The sequence below is a fragment of the Pristiophorus japonicus genome, chromosome 14 (genome assembly GCF_044704955.1).
Source record: "Pristiophorus japonicus isolate sPriJap1 chromosome 14, sPriJap1.hap1, whole genome shotgun sequence".
Lineage (NCBI taxonomy): Eukaryota > Metazoa > Chordata > Chondrichthyes > Pristiophoridae > Pristiophorus > Pristiophorus japonicus.
The window spans coordinates 40,740,069-40,762,294 of record NC_091990.1 but is presented as its reverse complement, the minus strand read 5'-3'; the positions used below and the strand labels follow the sequence as shown (position 1 = coordinate 40,762,294).

Genomic DNA, 22,226 nt, shown 5'->3' with positions numbered 1-22,226 from the left:
ATATTTTGTGTCTTCTTTCACAAAAGAGGGATGATGCAGACATTGCAATCAGGGAAGGGGAGTGTGAAAGATTATGTGAACTAAACATAGTGAGAGAGGAAGTATTAAGGGGCTTAGCAGCTTTGAAAGTGGATAAATCTCCAGGCCCGGATGAAATGTATCCCAGGCTATTAAGAGAAGCAAAAGAGGAAATAGCAGAGGCTCTGACCATCATTTTCCAATCCTCTCTGGCTACAGGTGTGGTGCCAGAGGACTGGAGGACTGCTAATGTTGTATCCTTGTTTAAAAAGGGAGAAAGAGATAGACTGTGTAATCACAGACCAGTCAGCCTAACCTTGGTGGAGGGAAAATTATTGGAAAAAATTCTGAGGGACAGGATAAATCTTCATTTAGAAAGACACGGATTAATCAAGGACAGTCAGCATGGATTTGTTACGGGAAGGTCGTGTCTGACTAACTTGATTGAGTTTTTTGAGAAGGTAACAAGGAGGGTCGATGAGGGTAGTGCATCAGATGTAGTGTATATGGATTTTAGCAAGGCTTTTGATAAGGTCCCACATGGCAAACTGATCACGAAAGTAAAAGCCTGTGGGTTCCAGGACAAAGTTGGATGCCAAATTGGCTCAGAGGCAGGAAGGAAAGGGTAATGGTTGATGGGTGTTTTTGGGACTGGAAGGCTGTTTCCAGTGGGGTTCTGCAGGGCTCAATTCTCGGTCCCTTGTTTTTTGTGGTATATATCAATGATTTAGACTTGAATGTTGAGGGTATGATGAAGAAGTTTGCAGATGATACAAAAATCCGCTGTATGATTGATAATGAAGAAGAAAGCTGTAAACTGCAGGAAGATGAACTGGTTAGGTGGGCAGAATAGTGCAAATGGAAATCAATCCAGAGAGGTAATGCATTTGCGGAGGGCTAACAAGACAAGGGAATACACACTAAATGGTATGACACTGAGCAGTGTAGAGATACAAAGGGACTATGGAGTACAGGTCCACAGGTCCTTGAAGGTAGCAGGCCAGGTGGATAAGGTGGTTAAGAAGGCATACGGAATACTTGCCTTTATTAGCCGAGGCATAGAACTCAAGAGTGGAAGTATATAAAACACTAGTTAGGCCACAGCTAGAGTACTTCTTGTAGTTCTGGTCATCACATTTTCGGAAAGATGTGATTGCACTGGTGAGGGTACAGAGGAGATTTACGAGGATGTTGCATGGACTGGAGAATTTTAGCGATGAGGAAAGATTGAATAGACTGGGTTTGTTTTCTTTGGAACAGAGGAGGCTGAGGGGAGACCTAATTGAGGTGTATAAAATTATGAGGGGCCTAGATAGAGTGGATAGGAAGGATCTATTTCCCTTAGCAGAGGGGTCAATAACCAGGGGGCATAGATTTGAAGTAATTGGGGGGAGGTTAAGAGGGGATTTGAAGGGACCTTTCTTCACCCAGAGGATAGTGGGGGTTTGGAACTCATTGCCTGAAAGGGTGGTTGAGGCAGAAAGCCTCAGCACATTTAAAAGCTACTTGGATAGGCACTTAAGGTGCCGTAACCTACAGGGCTACGGACCAAGAGCTGGAAAGTGGGATTAGGCTAGATAGCTCTTTGTCGGCCAGAGCGGACATGATGGGCTGAAATGGCCTCCTTCCGTGCTGTCAATTTCTATGATTTTCTACGATTTTTCTATAGTCCTAGACTCCCAACCAGTGGGAATAATTTCTTTCTATTTACCCTATCAGTGCCCCTTAATATCTTGAAAACTACGATGAAATCATAATTTAACCATCTAAATTTCAGGGAATACAACCCTTGTTTGTGTAATCTCTCCTTATAATCTAACCCCTGGAGTCGAGATATTATACTGCCAAACCTACACTGCACTCCCTCCATGGCCAATATATCCTTCCTACTGTGTGGTGCCCAGAATTGCTCACAGTACTCCAGGTGTGGTTTAACCAGGGCTTTGTCTAGCTGTAACATAACTTCTAGGCCTTTTATTCTAGTCCTCAAGATAAAAAGGCCAGCATTCCATTTGCCTTTTTGATTATTTTCTGTATATGTCCATGACAAAGTCTCTTTGGACCTCCACTATTTCTAGCTTTTCACCATTGAGAAAATAATCTGTTCTATCCTTTTTAGGTCAAAAGTGGGTGACCTCATATTTGCCTACATTGAACTCCATTTGCCACAGTCTTACCCATTCGCTAAATCTCTTCATATCTCTTTATAATTTTATGTTTCTACACTGCGTACAATGCTGCCTACCTTTGTGTCATCGGCAAACTTAGATATGTAGCTTTCTATTCCATCATCTCATCATCATCATCATAGGTAGTCCCTCACAGAGTTGAGGATGACTTGCTTCCACTCTAAAAGTGAGTTCTCAGGTGGCTGGAGAGTCCAATGCAGGAATTACAGTCTCTGTCACAGGTGGGGCAGACAGTGGTTGAAGGAAAGGGTGGGTGTGACTGGTTTGCCGCACGCTCCTTCCGCTGTCTGCGCTTGGTTTCTGCATGCGCTCGCCGATGAGACTCGACGTGCTCAGCACCCTCCCAGATGCTCTTCCTCCAATTTGGGCGGTCTTGGTCATCTAAGTCTTTAATAACTACAGTGAGTAGTTGAGGCGCAAACACAGATCCCGCGGGACGCCACTGGGGGAAACATGCTGCCAATTAGAGGACCTGCCCATTATCTTTAATTGTTGTCTCCTGCCGCTCAGCCAATTTCCTAACAGGTCAATAATTTGCCTTCAATTTCATGGGCTTCAACTTGAGCAAATGGTCTCTTGTGAGGGATGTTATCAAATGCCTTCTGGAAGTTCATATAAATAACAACCTCAGACAATCCCCTGTCCAGTACTTTAAGTCACCTCTTCAAAACATTCAATCACGTTAGTCAGGCATTACCTATCCTTAACAAATCCATGCTAGCTCTCTCTGATCAGCTGAACATTTTCAAGGTGTGCAGTCACTCTATTCTTAACTATCGACTCTGAAGACCAGTCTGTGAAGATCTGCAACATTCCAGGGTGGGGAAGGTGCTGATTTGTGCAAAGATCCAGGCAAGCTATCATTGCGTCCTCCCTACTTCAAACACCGTGTGAAAAAGTAGTGTCTGTGGAAACGATTCAGCCCGAATAATGACAAAAATGATTGGTTCATGATGATTGAAATTCCAGTGTTATTACATGGGATTCAACAATTTTTATTGGTGTTTTGGAATCATAATATACAAAGGCATCACTATTCTCTTATAATCACAGCTACTGGTTTATGGTGATTCAATAAGTCACATTCAATTTCTTTATGTGGAATTTACAGATGATTTGGAGATCTGCAATTCTATCTGTTTTCCTATGAGAATTGAAATCGAGAGGCTTTGGAAATAATGCAGGGTCTTCTGACTCGTCCCTGTCCCCCTAATGGCCTTGCTGCGAAACTAGTAAAAACTCTTCACTTGCAGTTGCTGATTCATTTGTTTATGAAGGAGGAGCTACTGAGTCTAAGCATTTCAGGGAGCTGCATCAACACACCCACAGCTTTGAAGAAATGATCACCAAAAGAATCTGAGATAATAACTAATATTAATTCAGTTGCGTCTCGCTCAAGCACTCCTTCCGTCCAGCTCCAGCGCTTACATCGGAACTCAATGTTCAAATAAATACTGGGGGTAATTTTCATCTTTGTGCCTGGACGGTAATCTGGCATGTTTGACAAATTTGTTGGAAATCTTTGAGGATGTAACGAACAGCGTGGATAAAGGGGAACCAGTGGATGTGGTGTATTTGGATTTCCAGAAGGCATTTGACAAGGTGCCACATAAAAGGTTACTGCACAAGATAAAAGTTCACGGGGTTGGGGGTAATATATTAGCAGGGATAGAGGATTGGCTAACGAACAGAAAACAGAGAGTCGGGATAAATGGTTCATTCTCGGGTTGGCAATCAGTAACTAGTAGGGTGCCGCAGGGATCAGTGCTGGGACCCAAACTATTTACAATCTACATTAACGACTTGGAAGAAGGGACCGAGTGTAACGTAGCCAAGTTTGCTGACGATACAAAGATGGGAGGAAAAGCAATGTGTGAGGAGGACACAAAAATCTGCAAAAGGACATAAACAGGCTACGTGAGTGGGCAAAAATTTGGCAGATGGAGTATAATGTTGGAAAGTGCGAGGTCATGCACTTTGGCAGAAAAAAAATCAAAGAGCAAGTTATTATTTAAATGGAGAAAGATTGCAAAGTGCTGCAGTACAGCAGGACCTGGGGGTACTTGTGCATGAAACACAAAAGGATAGTTTGCAGGACAGCAAGTTATCAGGAAGGCCAATGGAATCTTGGCCTTTATTGCAAAGGGGATGGAGTATAAAAGCAGGGAAGTCTTGCTGCAGTTGTACAGGTTATTGGTGAGGCCACATCTGGAATACTGCGTGCAGTTTTGATTTCCATATTTCCGAAAAGATATATCTTGTTTTGGAGGCAGTTCAGAGAAGGTTCACAAGGTTGATTCTGGAGATGAGGAGGTTGACTTATGAGGAAAGTTTGAGTAGGTTGGGCCTCTATTCATTGGAATTCAGAAGAATGAGAGGTGATCTGAGTGAAACGTATAAGATTATAAGGGAGCTTAACAAGGTGGATGCAGAGAGGATGTTTCCACTGATGGGGGAGACTAGAACTAGAGGGCATGATCTTAGAATAAGGGGCCGCCCATTTAAAACTGAGATGAGGAGAAACTTCTTCTCTGAGGGTTGTGAATCTGTGGAATTTGCTGCCTCAGAGCTGTGGAAGCTGGGACATTGAATAAATTTAAGACAGAAATATACAGTTTCTTAAATGATAAGTGATTAAGGGATTATGGAGAGCAGGCGGGGAAGTGGACCTGAGTCCATGATCAGATCAGCCATGATCGTGTTGAATGGCAGAGCAGGCTCGAGGGGCCATATGCTCTACTCCCGCTCCTATTTCTTATGTTCTTATTGCTGACCCGTTGTAGAACCTACCCAATTTTCATTTCATTCAAAATTGATTCCACTATTTTAAGAACAGCAGGATGTAGATCACATCGACTCAATAACTTGATTGAAGTGTTTGGAGAGGTTACCAAGTTGGTGGCTGATAAAAGTCTGGTAGATATTACATATCTAGATTTTCAAAAAGTCGTCGATATACTACCAACCAAAAGTCTCCAAATTAAGGTTATGCATGGTGGAATTAACAGGCAGATCCTGGGTTGGATAGAGAATTGATTGCTTTCATGTAGACAGAGGGTAGTTATTAACAACAGTAGCTTTGCGTGGGAGCTCACTAATGAATCCCTGGTTGCCAATTCATGTAGAAACATAGAAAATAGGTGCAGGAGTAGGCCATTCGGCCCTTCTAGCCTGCACCGCCATTCAATGAGTTCATGGCTGAACATTCAACTTCAGTACCCCATTCCTGCTTTCTCGCCATACCCCTTGATCCCCCTAGCAGTAAGGACCTCATCTAACTCCTTTTTGAATATATTTAGTGAATTGGCCTCAACAACTTTCTGTGGTAGAGAATTCCACAGGTTCACCACTCTCTGGGTGAAGAAGTTCCTCCGCATCTCGGTCCTAAATGGCTTACCCCTTATCCTTAGACTGTGACCCCTGGTTCTGGACTTCCCCAACATTGGGAACATTCTTCCTGCATCTAACCTGTCTAACCCCGTCAGAATTTTATATGTTTCTATGAGGTCCCCTCTCATTCTTCTGAACTCCAGTGAATACAAGCCCAGTTGATCCAGTCTTTCTTGATAGGTCAGTCCCGCCATCCCGGGAATCAGTCTGGTGAACCTTCGCTGCACTCCCTCAATAGCAAGAATGTCCTTCCTCAGGTTAGGAGACCAAAACTGTACACAATACTCCAGGTGTGGCCTCACCAATGCCCTGTACAACTGTAGCAACACCTCCCTGCCCCTGTACTCAAATCCCCTTGCTATGAAGGCCAACATGCCATTTGCTTTCTTAACCGCCTGCTGCACCTGCATGCCAACCTTCAATGACTGATGTACCATGACACCCAGGTCTCTTTGCACCTCCCCTTTTCCTAATCTGTCACCATTCAGATAATAGTCTGTCTCTCTGTTTTTACCACCAAAGTGGATAACCTCACATTTATCCACATTATACTTCATCTGCCATGCATTTGCCCACTCACCTAACCTATCCAAGTCGCTCTGCAGCCTCACAGCATCCTCCTCGCAGCTCACACTGCCACCCAACTTAGTGTCATCCGCAAATTTGGAGATACTACATTTAATCCCCTCATCTAAATCATTAATGTACAGTGTAAACAGCTGGGGCCCCAGCACAGAACCTTGCGGTACCCCACTAGTCACTGCCTGCCATTCTGAAAAGTACCCATTTACTCCTACTCTTTGCTTCCTGTCTGACAACCAGTTCTCAATCCATGTCAGTACACTACCCCCAATCCCATGTGCTCTAACTTTGCACATCAATCTCTTGTGTGGGACCTTGTCGAACGCCTTCTGAAAGTCCAAATATACCACATCAACTGGTTCTCCCTTATCCACTCTACTGGAAACATCCTCAAAAAATTCCAGAAGATTTGTCAAGCATGATTTCCCTTTCACAAATCCATGCTGACTTGGACCTATCATGTCACCTCTTTCCAAATGCACTGCTATGACATCCTTAATAATTGATTCCATCATTTTACCCACTACCGATGTCAGGCTGACCGGTCTATAATTCCCTGTTTTCTCTCTCCCTCCTTTTTTAAAAAGTGGGGTTACATTGGCTACCCTCCACTCCATAGGAACTGATCCAGAGTCAATGGAATGTTGGAAAATGACTGTCAACGCATCCACTATTTCCAAGGCCACCTCCTTAAGTACTCTGGGATGCAGTCCATCAGGCCCTGGGGATTTATCGGCCTTCAATCCCATCAATTTCCCCAACACAATTTCCCGGCTAATAAGGATTTCCCTCAGTTCCTCCTCCTTACTAGACCCCCCGACCCCTTTTATATGTGGTGAATATGGATTCGCTACAGCCCTCCAAAAGAGCTGGATGAGTTCCTGTGAGTTGAAGTTGTCTTGAATTACAATAGGTAGATAGTTAGTGATATGCATTTTTGTGGCCTCCTGGAACTTACTTGAATGTATTTGGGCGTTGGGGAAGAATTTCCCAGAGAGTTTTGCTACGGTTTTTCTCTCTGTTTGCTCCTCCCAGATGATTGTGTGGTTGCAGGGGTGGGGTGGGGTTGATGATGGGTGCAGGTTGCACCATGTCAGGATGGGACATGCTTGATCGATTAGCTTGTCCTTTCCTGTCTTTTTTCATGAGTATGTCTGCTCACCAAGTGGAATGGTAATACTGCCAACTTGCCTATATAATCACCCATTTCAAATAGGACAGTATAAGAGTATGTTTGATGTAGGGTAACACAGAAGTGGGAGTGTGTTAATACAGAGTAACATAGAGCTGATGGTGTGCTCCATACAGAATAGAGCTGGAAATATATGACATACAGAATAAAAAGCTGGGAGTATGTTAAATATAGAGTAGCAACTAGGAGTGTGTTACATGCAGAATAACAGATGAAAATATATTAAATATAGTATATTAGAACTGATACTATGTAACATATGGAACAATAGAACAGTGAGAGTGTAACATACAGAATAACAGAAGAGTGTACGTTAGATACAGAATAACAGAGCTGGTAATATCTAACATGCAGAGTAACAAAGGTGTTAGCCTTTATTATTCAGCATAACCAAGCTGGGAGTGTACAACGTCCAGAATAACAGACCCTATGGCATTTAATGCACAGAATAACAGAGCTGGGAATGTATGACATGTGGACTAACAGAGTTGAAAGTACGTTCCTTGCAGGAATTATCCTCTTGCGTGAATTCTCCATCACGCATTCTCCATCATGTCCTGATGAGCATTGCCCATGTGCCACAGACGACTGAAGCTGTAACACAAGACAGTCCCACTAATGCACCTGTACCTCAAAAGACAGTCGGTGCGTTCCATACGGTGCAATTCAGATAAATATTTATCAATCATTGCACATAGCAGTTAATATTTCACTAAAACACTTAAATGGAATGAGAATGGCATAGTTATTAAAATCAACTCAACATGATTGATGGCATATTATTACTTCTTATTATCTTAAATTGTCCTTTGATGGGAAAAGTTTAGACCTTGATTTATCCAAGTTATTTGTGCATGAGATCAGTACAAGTCACTTCATTCCAATCTGTTTTAGGCTAACTGCTGCGACTCTGTACAGGTATCATCAGCGTGTAAGAGGTCCTTCTCTACAGAGCGTTGGCAGGTTAATTTTGGGACGAGTGCACCCTTTATCCTTTCAGTGCTTGATGCAGTGGTCTGGAGTTTCGCTTGACCTCATCAACTGAGGCACATTGCTTCCCAACTTGGTTTTTCTTTCTTTGACTATCTGGTTCATTATTTTATTTGTCCAGACGATCCTGGGTATCTTGTGCAGACATTTGAAAGGAGCTAGATTTTCCATTCATTGATACCCAATAAAGCAATAAATCTAGCCCGAGAGATGTTGAAAGCATTATTTATTCTCTGGGCAATTTTCGTTGACATATAATGGGTGGATAGGCCATTGCTATTTAATGGTCTGGTCTCTCTGAGATTAGTATTTCCCCAGATGTAATCTAGTTTGTTAAAACCACAAACTGCTATCCCAGCGCCAACTCGTCCAATATCAGCATTCCAGCAAGTTGTGCTTTCAAGATAGGTGGTTATCTACATTCTGTTGTGTCTCTGCTGTGGGTGTGATGTTGACATCGGTGTCATCCATTCCAACTGTTGTGCTCTTAGGTGCTAGAGTTTTGTCTGCACCGCCGAGGTGATAATCTAGCATCAAAGTCTAACATCAGATCGAAGTTGGGGCTCAGCATTTCCTTTATGTTATAGTCCTCACCTTTCTCCGGTGCATTTCTGCACAAGTTACTGTTAATTGGCCTTTAACAAAGCCATAATTTCTCCTTATGTGACTCGGTGTCAAAATGTTTCTCATAATACTCCTGTGAAGTGCCTTGGGACGTTTTACGACGTTAAAGGCGCTATATAAATACAAGTTGCTGTGTGTGTGCGTGTTTGTTGATTTCCCATTGGCCAATGGTGTTGTGCAGTAAGGTTGATTGAGGTCCATCAGGTCATTGTAAAGTTGATGTAGACACTTTCCTTTTGTTTGATGTGGCCAGGGTTGTGTGTAATTTTATGCTGTTAGCTAGGAAATAGTGGAGGCAAGATCCGGAAAATCCGCTGGGAGGATAAACGCACCAACATCAGTGTTCTCGCTCAGGCCAACATCCCCAGCATCGAAGCACTGACCATACTTGACTGTTGGGCAGGCCACATCATCCGCATGCCCGACACGAGACTCCCAAAGCAAGCGCTCTACTCGGAACTCCTACACGGCAGGCAAGCCCCAGGTGGGCAAAGGAAATGTTTCAAGGACACCCTCAAAGCCTCCTTGATAAAGATGCAACATCCTCACCGACACCTGGGAGTCCGTGGCCAAAGACCACCCTAAGTGGAGGAAGAGCATCCAGGAGGGCGTGGAGCACCTCGAGTCTTGTCACCGAGAGCATGCAGAAAACAAGTGCAGGCAGCAGAAGGAGCATGCGGCAAACTAGACTCCCCAGTCACCTGTTCCTTCAACCACTGTCTGCCCCACTTGTGACAGAGACTGTAATTCCTGTATTGGACTGTATAGTCACCTGAGATCTCGCTTTTAGAGTGGAAGCAAGTCTTCCTCGATTTCGAGGCACTGGCTATGATGATGAGGAAATAGTGTTGATGTTGCGTAGGTCTCTAGGGGCTAGAACCTCCACTTTTTTTGCCTTAACACCCACTTAACACCCATTTAACCGCTGAAATGACGTATAACGCCCAGATATTGCCCATTTTGCACAAAATGGAAGCTGACGGGCTTTTTTAGGAGACTTATTGCCAAGCGTTATTTTCCCAATGGGCTTAATGCTGAGAAAAAATATTACCACCCGCCCACTTTTTTTGGGCGAAATCAGCAGAATGGGCAATTTCAACACCCATATTATCACCCAACGTTACCTTCCTCACGGATTTAACGCCAAGATTCAATAATAATGCCCGACGACTGGTTTTTGTCGTAAAGAGCATATTTACCCAAACTAGTGGCTAGGGAGATCGCCTATCTTCAATTTCACCACCTCTCACACATATTACCCAGAATATCACTCGCTCAAAAAACAGCCCACAAAAAATGGAACTAACCGGGATGGACGCCAGCGGTGTGGCTGGCATTTGTTAAGTCCCACTCTTACGTGATGAGCTGATATCGGAAAGATTTGCCTGAAAGAGCGCTGATGTGAATGACAACGCTGACGCACTGCTGTGTGTGTGCAGCTCAGACATCAATAGTGCCCATCACCTTGGTGCCAGTTAAAGTTTACGTTGATTGATGTTAAGTTGTATTTAACCCTTTCACGGTAAGGAATCACCAGTGTGTAACGGTCCAACTATCTGAGATAATGTGGAACAAGTTTATGTTCAATAACAAAAGTTTGATACCAATATTGGTCTGAAATCATAAGTAACACAGCCAATAACACCCAACCCCAGCCCACATCCCACTTTTCCACCATTGACATAAATCACATGGTCAACATGTCCAGCAACACAGAATACAAAGGCAAAGCAGGAGCGTGGTCCCCAGTCCCTATACATTGCAACACATTGCATACACCCAAATGGAGATATAACACAGCCATCACCTGCGCACATGCACCTCACTTTCCTTCCCTCCGCTCCTTCTTCTCCCCACCTCTACCCCTTCCCCTCCTCACTCCACGGCGCCTGGCCGAGGAGCTCCTCAGGTGGTGCCTCATTGGGGCGGAATGAAGACAGATGCATTGGTTGGACGGGTACGGGAGCGGGGGTTGCCGAGGGAGCAACATTCTCTGATGCAGAAGCAGGATCTTGGTCCTTGCTCTCATCTGTCATTCTCAGTGGTGGTGCCGAACATAGGGTTGGAGTGCCATGCTCTGGGACCACTGGGAGAGCTGTGGCAGCAGTGTTCCTGGCTATCACATCCAGGGACTCCGCCATGCGCGGAATGTACTCGGACATGGTGGCCAGGTGTCGGGATATGCCCCCCAAAGCTTCGATGAGCTGGTCACCAATGTCTACAGTTCTCCTGGACAACTGAACCATCTCTCCACTGTCATGTCGCGCTCGTGGAACAGACATGCCGCGTCCACGAGGCCTCCGCGGGGTCGGCGCCGTCCTGGGGACAAAAGGGGTACCCTGTGGAGAGGTGCTTGGGGCCGGCACCTCCAGAGTGGAGGTGGGAATGAGCGGAGGACCAATAGATGGCCTTGCGGTGGAATGGGTTCTGGAGCGTATCGATGCAGGTTCATCGAAGTCTGCGCTCCCATCCGTGGAGAATAGACCCAACGGATTGACAGGCGACAATCGGAGCTCCTCAGCACCAGATGTAGTAGAATCGTCCACCGCCTCCTGCCCCATGCCCCCACCTTCTGGCCTCTGTGGCCTTGCCTGAGGTTGTTAGAGGAGAAGGGGGTGCTGGGGTAACAAGGTGAGTCCAACGTTACACACAGTATATGCACGACAAAAGCACCACCACTCTCAAAATCGTCGCAGACATCACATTTCATGACCATCAACACATTGTGCATTGCAATGATTTTCATTAGGCCAGCATTATTTCTATGACACTTTTAGAACTCATCTATCATATGTGATTGGTCGGAAATGAGTTGTTGTGGTATCTATTGACTTTACATCACGAAATGGTGTAAGCTTTACTCACGTGGCATCACTTCAGGGTCTGCAGATGCGTCTGTGGCTATCCGGGAGTGCTTCCCCACGAGTGCTAGCACCCGCTCCTCCATGTCAGTGATGTCACTGGGTACTGGTGGCCCGCCATCCGCTCACCTCTGCACGGACCTCATCGTCGATAGCTTCTTCTGTAAAAGGTGACAGGACGACATGGCATGAGATCATTGCGTGACATCATTGCTGGGTACTGTCACAGACACTGATACAACACATAACCGACAGATGTAATCATGATTATTATAATTATTATCATTCTTTACCTAAAGACGTACACCGTGACCACAGGCTTTGAGTAAAACATTCCCGGTAAAAGTGCATCTGCTGCTGATAGTCACTCATGACTTACAAATCAAATTATATAAATATGTAAGTACTTGTAAATCAATGTAATACTTACTCTTGCAGATCCCACAAGGTCGTTCCGTTGTTTGCGGCATTGGTTGCCCTCATGCACCTCGTTGGTCGCCGACAAGACCACCTCGGCTATCTCGGTCCATATCCTCTCGTAGGCCTTTGGGGTGGGTTTCCCACCCCCCCCCCCCACCATGTCAAATCACCCCAGTGTGATTCAATCTCCTGCAAGAGGGAGGCATTTGCCTCGTCCGAGAACCTCCTGGCTCTTTTGCGGCCTCCAATGTGCTCCTCTCCCAACTCACTGCTCTCTCCAGCGTCAGTCTCCACAGCGTGCTGTGATGCCTCCTCCTCTCCCTCCATTATAGGGCAACTTCGGTCAAATATGTGGCTGTTATCAGCTACTTTTTGTTTGCCTACTTGCTGTGAAGCTCTAAAGTATCCCGTCTTCCTCCCAAAGCAGCCTCACCACTTCCAGCCATGTCTTCAGTCCCTCTGAGCTCCCTCTCTCTGTCTCCTCTTCTGCACATGTCATGGTGACTCCTGAATCACGGGAATCAAGCGTTGCCACGCCATTGCTAAGAACGGCCACACTTATGGCAGAAGGTCAGAAAAATTTAACGCGACTGCCCATTTGATATCGCTCATGGTAACGCACACTTTCAAAAATGTAAACCATGTGTTTTGAGAATGGTCGAGAAGCCGGCGATGTGAAAACCCTTTTTTACTGCCCACATCGGAAATAACGCCCATTTTTGGACAATAAACACAAAAGTGGAGGTTCGAGCCCCAAGACCATTCAAGGACGGCGGTAGGATTGTGCAACCTGTGCAATTACACAGGGCCCTGAGTGAATCCAATGTGACATACATTTCTATGTGTTTATACCTGAAAGTGTTGCTTGCTTTTGGGACACTTATGGAATCTATAGTTTGGTGGGATTCCAGCGGGCACTTGTGGGAGGTGCAGTGTAGTCTGGTGAGAATGCCAATTCTGCAGCGATGTGAATGTTTCAAAGAGTCTGTCAGAGTTTGCATTCATGGTCAGTTTCAGTCATCTACTTTAAATGTTCTTATGTTCTTATTAATGTTGGGGAAGTCCAGAACCAGGGGTCACAGTCTAAGGATAAGGGGTAAGCCATTTAGGACCAAGATGAGGAGAAACTTCTTCACCCAGAGAGTGGTGAACCTGTGGAATTCTCTACCACAGAAAGTTGTTGAGGCCAATTCATAAAATATATTCAAAAAGGAGTTAGATGTAGTCCTTACTACTAGGGGGATCAAGGGGTATGGCGAGAAAGCAGGAATGGGGTACTGAAGTTGCTTGTTCAGCCATGAACTCATTGAATGATGGTGCAGGTTCGAAGGGCCGAATGGCCTACTCCTGCAGCTATTTTCTATGTTTCTATGTTTCTATAAATGGCTCCGAGTAGCAACCTCCTTCACCCTGTTCTGAAATCACAGACTATCACCTGGTATTATTGGGGTTCATCGATAAATGAGTTTTTTCTGGTCATCATTAATATGTCCTTACTATACAACACAAATGCACACGAGGCCCATACTAGAGAGAAGGTCACTCTGTGATCAGTAACCTTTATTAGCCAGCACTGAAGTGGAGAAGATGGTTGGAGCTTCCCCTTTTACACCTGAAAGTCCAGGTTAGGAGTGTCTCCCACAAGTTCACCACCTAGTGGTCAGTGTTCTCAAGGTGTACAACTTAGGTCAGTTTATACATGGATTACAAAGACAGTAGAATACATGACATCACCTCCCCGCAAAGTCTTATGGGGATCACAGGTTAAGTCTCTCTGGTGGTTTACGCTCCCTTGTAGAGCGCCTGAGTTGGGGCTCCAGTTGTTGGGCGCTGGCCTGAGTGACTGCTGTTTGCGGTGCCTCAGGCCTGTCTGGACTGCCCACAGTGACTGGGCTCTCCTCCACTTGGTTCCGGTGTTCGGTCACCTGTGGTGGAGTGAACTCTACATCTCTACATCGTGTTCTTCCTCTGCTTCTTCTATAGGGTTGCTGAACCTCCTTTTTGTTTGATCCACATGTTTGCAGCAAATTTGTCAATTGGTAAGTTTAACTACCAGAATCCTATTCCCCTCTTTGGCAATCACAGTGCCTGCAAGCCCTTTGGGGCCGGCAGCGTAGTTGAAGACAAAGACAGGGTCATTGACATCAATAAATCGCGCCCTCGCATTCCCATCATGGTAGTCACATTGTGACCGGCGCCTGCACTCAACAATTTCTTTCATGGTGGGGTGTATAAGGGATAACCTGGTTTTGAGCATCCTTTTCATTAGCAGCTCTGCAGTTGGAACCCCTGTGAGCGAGTGTGGTCAGGATCAATTGGTCAACAGGAGGCGTGATAAGTGGTTTTGCAGGGAACCCTCTTGGATTCTGAGCATCCCCTGTTTGATTATCTGCACTGCTCGTTCCGCCTGGCCGTTTGAGGCCGGCTTGAACGGTGCCATTCTGACATGGTTGATATCATTTCCTGCCATGAAGTCATGGAATTCAATGCTTGTAAAACACAGGCCATTGTCGCTGACCAAGACGTCTGGTAGACCATGGGCGGCGAACATTGCCCGTAGACTTTCTACCATGGCAGAGGATGTGCTTGAATTGAGAATGTCACACTCGATCCATTTGGAGTAGGCGTCTACGACAACCAAAATCATTTTTCCCATGAAAGGACCTGCGTAGTCCACATGGATGCGTGACCATGGCTTGGCGGGCCAGGACCAGGGGCTAAGGGTGGCTTCCCTGGGCGCATTGCCCAGCTGGGCACACGTGTTGCACCTGCGAACACAAAGTTCCAGGTCTGCATCTATCCCTGGCCACCAAACGTGTGACCTGGCAATTGCCTTCATCATGACAATGCCCGGGTACTCATTATGGCGTTCTCGGATGAACGCCTCTCTGCCCATCTGGGGCATGACTACTTGGTTTCCCCATAGTAGGCAATCGGCCTGAATCGAGAGTTCATCCTTGCGCCTGTGAAATGGTTTAAATTCCTCAGGGCATGCCCCGTACGTGGCTGCCCAGTTCCCATTCAGGACACATTTCTTGACTAAAGACAGTAGCGGGACTCTATTTGTCCAGATCTGACGGGCTGTCACGGGTGAGCCTTCGCTTTCAAAAGCTTCAACAGCCATGACCATCTCAGCAGCATGCTCGGTTTCCCCCTCGGTGGTGGCTAGTGGGAGCCTGCTGAGTGCATTGGCGCAGTTTTCAGTGCCCGGTCTGTACCGAATTGTGTCGTCATAGGTGGCTAACGTGAGTGCCCACCTCTGTATGCGGGCCGACGCATTTGCATTTATGGCCTTGTTGTCGGCGAAAAGGGAGGTTAGGGGTTTGTGATCTGTCTCCAGCTCAAATTTCCTGCCAAACAGGTACTGGTGCATTTTTTTTATTGCATATACACATGCAAGCGCTTCCTATTCGACCATCCTGTAGCCCCTTTCTGCCTGGGACAGACTTCTGGAGGCATAAGATACCATCTGTAACTGACCCTTGGCATTAACATGCTGCAACACACACCCGACCCCATAGGATGACGCATCGCACGTTAAAACAAGTTTCTTACATGGGTCATATCGCGTTAACAGATTGTTGGAGCATAACAAATTGCGTGCTCTGTCAAAAACCCTTGCCTGGCTGTCCCTCCAGACCCTTTCGCGACCTTTGCGTAGGAGCACGTGTAGTGGCTTTAACAGCGTGCTCAATTTGGGAAGAAAGTTACCAAAATAGTTCAGGAGCCCCAGGAACGAACGCAGCTCCGTCGTGTTACGGGGTCTGGGTGCTCTTTGGATCGCTTCCGCTTTGGACACAGTAGGTCGGATCCCACCTGCTGCTACCCTCATCCCCAGGAATTCTACCTCTGGAGCTAGGAAGACGCACTTCGCCTTTTTCAGTCGCAGACCTACCCAGTCCAGTCTGCGTAGCACCTCCTCCAGGTTGTGGAGGTGTTCTTCACTTTCGCAACCCGTGATGAGGATGTTGTCATGAAAAACCACCATCCTTGGAATCGACTTGAGGAGACTTTTCATGTTTCATTGAAAGATCTCGGCAGCCGAGTGAATCCCGAACGGACATCTGTTGTACTCAAACAACCCCTTGTGTGTCGTGATGGTGGTCAGCTTCTTCGACTCACTCGCCAGCTCCTGGGTCATGTAAGCTGAGGTCAGGTCCAATTTTGAAAAATGTTTGCCACCGGATAGCGTCGCAAAGAGATCCTCCGCTCTCTGTAGCGGGTAGTGGTCTTGGAGTGACACCCGATTGATGGTGGCCTTGTAATCACCACATATCCTGACTGACCCATCCGCCTTGAGCACTGGCACAATCGGGCTCGCCCAGTCACTGAATTCGACTGGCGAGATGATGCCTTCCCTCAGCAGGCGGTCCAATTTGCCTTCTATCTTTTGCCGCATCACGTACGGCACCGCTCTGGCCTTGTGGTGTACTGGCCTGGCATCCTGGTTTATGTGAATCACTACCTTAGTCCCTATGAAAGTGCCAATGCCGGTTTGAAATAGTGAGTCAAATTTGTCCAGGACCTGTGAGCATGATATTCGCTCCACAGAAGAAATTGTATTGACATCGCCCCATTTCCAGTTCATGACAGCAAGCCAACTCCTCCCTAACAGTGCGGGACCATCCCCCAGGACAATCCAGAGTGGCAACCTGTTCTCCAAATCTTTGTGGGTCATGACTACCGTGGCGCTGCCTAGCACCGGAATGATCTCCTTTGTGTATATATGTAGCTGTACGTCAATCGGCACTAATTTTGGCGTCCTGGCCTTGGACGCCCACAACTTGTCGAACTGTTTGATACTCATCAGGGACTGGCTGGCCCCCGTATCTAGCTCCATTGATACTGGGATGCCAATAAGGAGCACTTTCATCATTATCGGTGGCGTCCTGGTGTATGAACTGTATATGTGCTCCACATGAACTCGCTGAACTTCAGCTTCCAGCGCTTTCCCCCAGTGTCCATAGGGCTTACATCGGGCCCGTCCTCCTCGTTCATCAATCTGGTTGCAGGCTTCCTGCGCATACGCTCCAAGTGACCGCTGACGTTGCAATTTCTGCAGGTATATTGCTGATACCTGCAAGCTCTGGCTGTGTGTTTGCCTCCATACCTCCAACATGAGCCGTTGTTGGAAATAAAGGGTCCATTACCAGTCGATCGTCTCTGACTGTCTCTGTAACTGTCTTAAACGCACCATTGACAGGTGTTGATGGCCCCATTACTGGCCGCATTGTCCCTTGCGATGGCATGAATCGCCGTTCAGCTAGCCATTGTCTCTGTTGAATTCCCCCTTTGGGTTCGACTACATGCTCGGGCATGTCCGATTGCCCCTGTCTGCCTGGAGAACTGTGTGCCGTGTTAACAATGTTGACTCCCTGTCCATTTGCTGCAATTAAACCAAGATTTTTGTCAAACATCATTCTGGTCTCTTCCTCCCCTGAGATAAATGTCTGGGCCATCAAAACCACGTTTCCAGGATCAAGTCTTTGGTCTCAATCAGTTTCCTGAAAACCCCAGTGTGCCCAATGCCCTCAATAAAAAAGTCTCGCAGCGTCTCCGCTCTGCATGCATCTGGGAACTTACATAGGCTCGCCAGTCGCCGGAGGTCTGCCACGAAGTCTGGAACCCTTTGCCCTTCTCGCCACCGGTGCATGTAAAACCGGTGTCTCGACATGTGTATGCTGCTCGCCAGTTTAAAGTGTTCCCCGATGAACTTACTGAGCTTTTCAAAAGTCTTGTCCGCCGGCTTCTCTGGCGCTAGAAGGTCCTTCATCAGGGAGTATGTCCTGGATCCCCAAACCGTCAGGAAATGAGCCCTGCGTTTGTCGGCTGAATCCTGTCCAAGCCATTCCTTAGTGAAGAAATTTTGCTGTAGTCTCTCAATAAAATCGTCCCAATCATCACCAACACAGTATCTCTCGTCTGTACTGCTCATGGCCATACTCGCGTGGTTTAACTCCCAGTTTCTCGTTGCCAATAATATGTCCTTACTATACAGCACAATTGCACACGAGGCCCATACTAGAGAGAAGGTCACTCTGTGATCAGTAATCTTTATTAGCCAACACTGAAGTGATGAAGGTGGGTGGAGCTTCCCCTTTTATAACTGAAAGTCCAGGTTAGGAGTGTCTCCCAAAAGTTCACCACCTAGTGGTCATTGTTCTCACGGTGTACAACTTCGGTCAGTTTCTACATGGATTACAATGACAGTAGAATACATGACAATCATATACTCAGCACAGGTGCCTGAGGCACTGTGAGAGTTGGCTCCATGAACCGTCTTATAGATCTGGGGAAAAATGTACATTGGTTGGTCTCTCCGCCATCAAGAACTGGTAGTGAGAATTCACCCTGGTTTGCACACAATCAGAGATCTGGGAAAGCGTAATGAGGTCTGATAGAGCTGGGTGAGTGTAATCATGTTGCACAGCGGCAGTTTGCTGTTAATCTGACTAATGAATACGCTTTGGATTTATGTTGCAAGGTCTAACAATAATCATAATTAATCAATAAAACTTCATAATATTTTGGAATAAAGCCAAAATTCTTAAGCTATGCATATTAAATATTGTAATTATTGGCCAGTTCCATCAGATCTATCAGTAACAAAATCTGTACACTTTTTGTTATTGCTGAGAAATCTAGGTAGTCATCAAGGGCCCAAGTTTCCACATGATTTGCGCCTGATTTTTAGGAGCACCTGGTGGAGAACGGACTATCTTAGAAATCGCAATTCTCCACATTTTTTTTTCTGCAGTTCTAGTGAGGTAGAACAGTTCTACTTTGGAACAGAATTTTTTCTTCAAAAGGGAGCGTGTCCGGCCACTGATGCCTGATTTCAAAGTTTCCACAGTGAAAACGTACTCCAAACTAAAGTAGAATGGAGCAAGTGAAGATTTTTGTAGAACTGAAAAAACCTGTTCTACACATTAAAAAATCAGGCGCAGGTTACAAATTAGGCGTCCAGAACGAGGTGGGGGGGAAGGGAAGTCATTAAATTCTACAATAAATCCTTATTTATACTTCTACAAATATTATACAAATAAATCCAACCTGAATAAACATTTATAAGCAAAGAAAAGATTAAATAAACCATCTTCCTACCTGTGTGAAAGTGCTTCAGCCATCGTTCGTTCCCGCGGGGGGGTGGGGAAGGAAACTGCCGTTTGTTGCCGCGGAGGGGAGGGAGGGGAAGGAGACAGCGGTTTGTTGCCGTGGAGGGGAGGGAGGGGGAGGAAACCGCCGTTTGTTGCCGTGGAGGGTGGGGAGGGGAAGGAGACAGTGAGAAGGGTAGCCTCAGTGCTGATGGCAATGTGCTTTTATTAAAAAATGTTCAAAAATTAAACAGCTACAAAGAACTATAAAAAAGGCCGAGTGCCAATGTTTCCTTCACACTGCGTGTGCGCGAACGCTGCAACGCGCACGCGCAGCGTTGCCGGCAGGGAAAAAAACTAATTTAAATAGTACCCGCCCCCTCCCACTTACAAAATCGGCGCAAGTGTAGGCTCCGCCCCCCTGGGCGCTGCGCCAAACAGCAAAGTGCTCGAGAATAGCGCGTTTTTTTCTGGCGCTGTTTTAGTTGGGCGCCCGTTTTTTATCCTGTGGAAACTTGGGCCCCAAGAATCTAGAAGTTAAATCTAGAAAAGATGATTCGGTGACAGTGAGTGAGAGTTTTAAAAGGATAGAAAGAACTTGTATTTGTATCATAATTTTCACATCTTCAGTATGTCCCAAAGTACTATACAAAATACAGTGACTGTCACTATGTAGGAAAATGCAACAGCCATTTTGCAGTTTGAGAATGAATGAATGAGAAACATAACATGATGCTGAAGTCTTCTTCTGCTGCCTTCATTTTCTTGAATCTATTTTTGTGAGTGAGCAAGGGTGGTGTAGAGAGATTGGACATCCATTGGCTGAATTTCTCCTCTCCTCTCCTGAAAAAATACAAGGATACTATTCCATGGACACTGGCTACCTTTCCATAGCCAAATCATGTGATCATTCTTCACGGGTGTGTCAAGATAATGAGCGTGGACTATAGAGGACATCACAGTACAGCCTGATGATGTTCTCACCTAGCATCCTTACATGTTGCACATTTATTTTTGAGTGGTATTTTATGCTACTTCCTGGCAGTGTGCCTTTCATTATATAGTAATAAGTGGTTGTATGAGGATATGCAGTTGGTTGTCATAGTGACAGGTTGAATGCTGAGGACCAACATTCAGGTACTTGATTGTTATGTTGTCTTAAACAGTGTAGCACTAATGTGATTTGTCTCTGGTATTGGCATCTTAGAGAGCTTATTGATCGTTATTAGACCTGGGTTGCTATAGTAACAAATAACACTTGCTGGTGTTAAGGACCAAGTAAGCTGTCTTAATTTGTTCACTTGTGGAGTTAGATGGGAAAGTAGTTCCAGTCATGTTGTTATCTCACTTATGCGGAATAAGTTCTATTTTCATGAGGTCACAATTATGCATCGCATGGTGTTATATAAAATGATTATGGTAAAAGCGGTGATGAGATTAAACTATGTATGGCAGGCACCCACAAATGTATCAAAATCCGTGCCTTTGTTACCTCTAGACTTAACTATTCCAATGTACTCCTGGCTGGCCTTCCACATTCTACTCTACATAATCCAAAACTCAGCTGCCCATGTTCTAATTCGCACCAAGTTCCACTCACCCATCACCCCTGTGCTCGCTGATCTACACCGGCTTCCAGTTAAGCAACGCTTTGATTTCAAAATTCCCATCCTTGTTTTCAAATCCCTCCATGGCCTCGCCCTCCCTATCTCAGTAATCTCCTTCAGCCCCACAACCCCCCCGAGATATCTGCGCTCTTCTAATTCTGCCCTCTTGAGCATCCCTGATTATAATCGCTCAACCATTGGTTGCCGTGCCTTCTGTTGCCTCGGCCCCAAGCTCTGGAATTCCCTGCATTAACCTCTCCGCCTCTCTACCTTTCTTTCCTCCTCTATGATGCTCCTTAAAATCTACCTCTTTGACCAAGCTTTTGGTCACCTGCCCTAATTTCTCCTTTTGTGGCTCGGTGTCAATTTCTTTGTCTCATAATACTCCTGTGAAGCGCCTTGGGACATTTCACTACGTTAGTGGCGCTATATAAATACAAGTTGTTGTTGTTGCTGTGACCGTGAACTGTGCAATTCAATTAAAGTGACATGGACTGCTAAATTGAACAGAAATTGAAAATCCCAAAGCATTCCTTATCTACAACTATTGTTTGCCAACAGTTGCGTCACTTTAAAAGTAATTCTTGATCTGAAGCATTTTGAGATGTTACAAAGTGATAAGGCACTATATAAATCCCAGCAATCATCGTATTCACTTTTGCCAACTGAAAGAATTTCAGCAGATCACATGATTTTCATGATGCCTTATATGTAGCAGCTTATATGTAGCACAAGTTAACGACATCAAGTTAAATCCACAGCTACTCTGCTTACATTTTGAAGAAACAAAATTTTACCCGGCACCTTGCTACAGAAAATTTTTACCGATAGTTCCTGTGAGCTTCTGTTAACCGAATTCACTAGACGGGTTGAACAGGATATTCACTTACAAGATGCTGACTAGTATTGATGGATGTGCATTTGTGCTAATCGAGATAATTTCACAGTTTTCAGCGTGGATGGTAGTAAAGCTGCCCGACCTTTTGCAGACGGTAGAAGTAAAGGATAACATAGCTTATTGCATGGATTCTGACCTTTGCAAGCCTCATTAATATTTTGACAGGCAGAAAAGTAATGGATGTTCTACGGTCCACACCTAGTTATATATTGCACCTAAAAATAGCACTATGTGGCACTGCAAAGCAACTGAGGAGAATCTGTGGTAAACTATGTTCTTGCCAAACACTAATTCTTCAGTGGAGGAAGGTCATCAAAACATTCAGTCGAGTGAGTTTGTCATTTTTCTCTCCAGTTGCCAG

The 22,226-nt window shown here is 45.5% G+C and overlaps 1 long non-coding RNA gene across 1 annotated transcript in view; it reads right to left on the bottom strand.

The window, feature by feature from the left end:
• Positions 1–21,944, bottom strand: part of LOC139279382 (uncharacterized) — a 68,860-nt gene extending 46,916 nt beyond the window's left edge. Inside the window, exons 1-2 of the long non-coding RNA XR_011596458.1 lie at positions 21,858–21,944; positions 11,851–12,007 (exon numbers count right to left, since the gene is read on the bottom strand). This is a non-coding gene — a long non-coding RNA (uncharacterized lncRNA). The remainder of the gene's footprint in view (positions 1–11,850; positions 12,008–21,857) is intronic.
• Between the last annotated feature and the right edge of the window lie 282 nt (positions 21,945–22,226).